The sequence below is a fragment of the Pseudorasbora parva genome, chromosome 18 (assembly GCF_024679245.1).
Source record: "Pseudorasbora parva isolate DD20220531a chromosome 18, ASM2467924v1, whole genome shotgun sequence".
Classification (NCBI taxonomy): Eukaryota; Metazoa; Chordata; class Actinopteri; order Cypriniformes; family Gobionidae; genus Pseudorasbora; species Pseudorasbora parva.
In genome coordinates this window covers 72501-76856 of record NC_090189.1, presented here as the reverse complement: position 1 = coordinate 76856, position 4356 = coordinate 72501, and positions in this window count along the sequence as shown.

The following is a 4356-nucleotide window of genomic DNA, read 5'->3' as shown; positions in this document are numbered from 1 at the left end:
GTGTGTGTCATTGGCATGGTATGTGTCACAATTCACCAGTGTGAGTGCCCGTGATCACCACCAGAGGGCACTCCAACCCGAACTGCCATCCTATCATAGACTACATTACCCATAATCCTTTGCCCGGACTCATTAGCACTCACTGTTTACACCTGTGTCTCATTACCTCTGCCTATATAGAGGGAATGCATTGGCGTCACTTTCCCGGCCGTAACGCGCCTCAGCCGGGGCAGAAGTGCGGCCGCCTGACTGGAGTTAATGGAGGAAAACATGAGTAGAGCAAACGATCCTCACAACCTACCAACGATTCAGTGATCCGTGGATAATGATATGCAGCCAGGAATCGTGTTTTCCTGACATTTTTAGGAGCCTGATTTTGACATAAATGTTTATAACTGTCCTTCATCACATTATTCGAGTGAATCCCGCATGTGTGTGTGTGGATGGGTCCGTGTTTTGTAGCGTGTAGAGGTGGTAATATACTTTATATTCACTAAAAGCTGTCACTCATTCAATAAACGCAATCTCACAAAGTTCCGCAGTGACGTTGGTATACAATGAATCTCTTATTTTGACAATGTCTGCACTTACAGAGGATTGACACGTGTGTTTAACTGAACTCAGCACCCGGACAAACACTCGAGCGGTGAGTGATTCCAAATTCAACACCTGTGATTGGCCAACTCCGTTGTAGAAGTCTACAAACAGGTCTGCGATTGGCCAACTCCGTTGTAGAAGTCTACAAACAGGTCTGTGATTGGCCAACTCCGTTGTAGAAGTCTACAAACAGGTCTGTGATTGGCCAACTCCGTTGTAGAAGTCTACAAACAGGTCTGTGATTGGCCAACTCCATTGTAGAAGTCTACAAACAGGTCAGTGATTGGCTACATTACTCACCGAGGCCAAAACACGTTGGAAATGTAATCATTGGACGAGTGCAGAAATACAGATATACACTGGAACTTTAGCTAGCTCCTTTTCGCTGATAATATGCAATTATTATGAATTCTTACAGATCACAGACAAGCAGTTATGGGCAGCTTTTCCCTGTAAAAGCAGAAGCAGCGCAGGTGGCAGTGGTTTGAGTGAGAAAATCACACACTATTATGAAGTCCATCTCTAGTCCAGAACAGCGACGTCCATGCGGTCCGTGGTCAAGCCCCCCCCCCCCTCCCTCTGTAAGCCAGTGCTGCCTCTCAGTCTTTCTGCCACTCAGTGGGTTAGGGTTAAACCCGACTCCTGGACACAGTGTTTATTGATGATATTTCACATTTAATATACATTTTTATGGATGAAAACACCTCTACTGTACTGGGCACACTCGAACAAACACATCCCACCCTGGTCTGTCCCTACCGACCCTCCCTGGTCTGTCCCACCCTGGTCCTCCTGTCCCTCCCTGTTCTGTCCATACAGTCCAACACAGGTCTGTCCCTACCGTCCTGCCATGGTCTTTCCCTCCTTCCCTCCCTGTTCTGACGGAAACCCAATAAGATGTACAACTTCCCGTTTACGTAATGGCCACCAATATAACTGACTCCAGGACACAGTGTTTATTGATGATATTTCACATTTAATATACATTTTTATGGATGAAAAACCTCTACTGTACTGGGCACACTAAACCGTTCTCGTTGACCTGTTATTTGGGGGCCACTACGTAAATGAGAGCTGGTACATTTTTGTGTTTTGGGCTCTTGTTTAGCTCTGGAAGGCTCTAGGGCCACCAGACCTGCGCTCCTGTCTATGCCTCAGCACAACCTATCTGATTCCAGAGTTTGGAGAAGATCAGAGAAACTTGAAAGTTTCCCCCCAAAAAACACAAAGGGGTACCACTTATTGATTTTTTGCGTCAGAAAATTAAGTTTCTCAGATGATCTCGAAACTATGGATTCTGATAGAGGGCGTTGAGATATAGACAGGAGTGCAAGTCTGGTGGCCATAGAGCCTTCAAGAGCTGAACGGGAGCCAAAAACACAACATACAACTTCCCATTTATTTAGAGCTGCCAGATAACCGGTCCGAAGACAGTGTTTATAGATTATATTTCACATTTAATATCAATTTGTATTGAAAATATGAAATGGATGAAACTGATAACAGGGTGGAAGAACTCTGCGGGCCGCCCCGGCCTCCTGAACTTTCTGTCCCTCCCTAACCTGTCCCTAACGTCCCTCCCTGGTCTGTCCCTCCCGTCCCTCCCTGTTCTGTCCCTCCCTGGTCTGTCCCTCCCGTCCCTCCCTGTTCTGTCCCTCCCTGGTCTGCCCCTCCCATCCCACCCTGGTCCATCCCTACCATCCCTCCCTTAACCGTTCCTACCATCCCTCCCTTTTCCGTCCCTCCCATCCCACCCTGGTCCATCCCTCCCATCCCACCCTGGTCCGTCCCTACCATTCCTCCCTGGTCCATCCCTCCCATCCCACCCTGGTCCGTCCCTCCCATCCCACCCTGGTCCATCCCTCCCTGGTCTGTCCCTCCCATCCCACCCTGGTCCATCCCTCCCTGGTCTGTCCCTCCCATCCCACCCTGGTCTGTCCCTCCCATCCCACCCTGGTCCGTCCCTCCCATCCCACCCTGGTCTGTCCCTCCCATCCCACCCTGGTCCGTCCCTCCCATCCCACCCTGGTCCATCCCTCCCTGGTCTGTCCCTCCCTGGTCTGTCCCTCCCATCCCACCCTGGTCTGTCCCTCCCATCCCACCCTGGTCCGTCCCTCCCATCCCACCCTGGTCCGTCCCTCCCATCCCACCCTGGTCCGTCCCTCCCATCCCACCCTGGTCTGTCCCTCCCATCCCACCCTGGTCCGTCCCTCCCATCCCACCCTGGTCCATCCCTCCCTGGTCCATCCCTCCCTGGTCTGTCCCTCCCATCCCACCCTGGTCTGTCCCTCCCATCCCACCCTGGTCTGTCCCTCCCATTCCTCCCTGGTCTGTCCCTCCCGTCCCTCCCTGGTCTTTCCTTACCGTTTTCTTGTGATTCTTTTTTGGTATGTTTGAGTTGTTTTGTTATTTCTGATTGTGTATTTCTCCTCTGTGGGTTATTGTTTTTGTGTTTGTTTATTTTTCATTAATAAATATGCTCTTTCTAAACTTGAGTCCTCACATCATTACCCTGAACGTAACATGTAGTGGCCACCATATGACTGACTCCAGGACACAGTGTTTATAGATGATATTTTACATTTAATAACAATTTTTATAGATGAAAAACCTCTACTGTACTGGGCACACTAAACCGAACAAACACATCCATCTAACTTTCAGGTGATTTAAGCACATAATTTGCATAGAAAAGGCAGTTCTCGTGGTCCCGTTATTTGGGGGCCACTACGTAAATGAGAGCTGGTATGTTTTTGTGTTTTGGGCTCTTGTTTAGCTCTGGAAGGCTCTAGGGCCACCAGACCTTCGCTCTTGTCTATGCCTCAGCACCCCCTGGTTCTTGCAGTCTAAACACACCGAGTACCACCCCAAAGTTCCTGGTTCCTGGTTCCTGGGTAAAGTTCCTGTGGTGAAAACGGGGCTATAGTGTTGCTTTTGTCTGAGAACTACCATGTTAGCAGATGTTAGAGATCTGACCTGCAGGGACAGTAGGGACAGCCTAGGGAGGGACGTTAGGGACAGGTCAGGGAAGGACAGAAAGTTCAGGAGGCCGGGGCGGCCCGCAGACAGATCTTCTCGAAACTATGGATTCTGATAGAGGGCGTTGAGATATAGACAGGAGTGCAAGTCTGGTGGCCCTAGAGCCTTCAAGAGCTGAACGGGAGCCAAAAACACAACATACAACTTCCCATTTATTTAGAGCTGCCAGATAACCGGTCCGAAGACAGTGTTTATAGATTATATTTCACATTTAATATCAATTTGCATTGGAAATATGAAATGGATGAAACTGAAAACAGGGTGGATGAACTCTGCGGGCCGCCCCGGCCTCCTGAACTTTCTGTCCTTCCCTGACCTGTCCCTAACGTCCCTCCCTAGGCTGTCCCTGCAGGTCAGATCTCTAACATCTGCTAACATGGTAGTTCTCAGACAAAAGCAACACTATAGCCCCGTTTTCACCACAGGAACTTTACCCAGGAACCAGGAACCAGGAACTTTGGGGTGGTACTCGGTGTGTTTAGACTGCAGGAACCAGGGTCTAAATGAAGTTCCAGGTAAATATTCCCCCCCCCCCCCAACCGGCCCTGCCGAGGTAGTACTTTTTCAAAGTTCAGTAACTTTCAAGGGCGGGGCTTGGGCGCTGAACATGCTGATTGGTTTAGCTCACGCAGCATTTTATTTCAACCGGCATTTTTAAAAGTCTTTTGCGAGGTTCGGTCTGCGTTCAGTAAATATCAGTCTTGCTCTCTGTCTGATGGC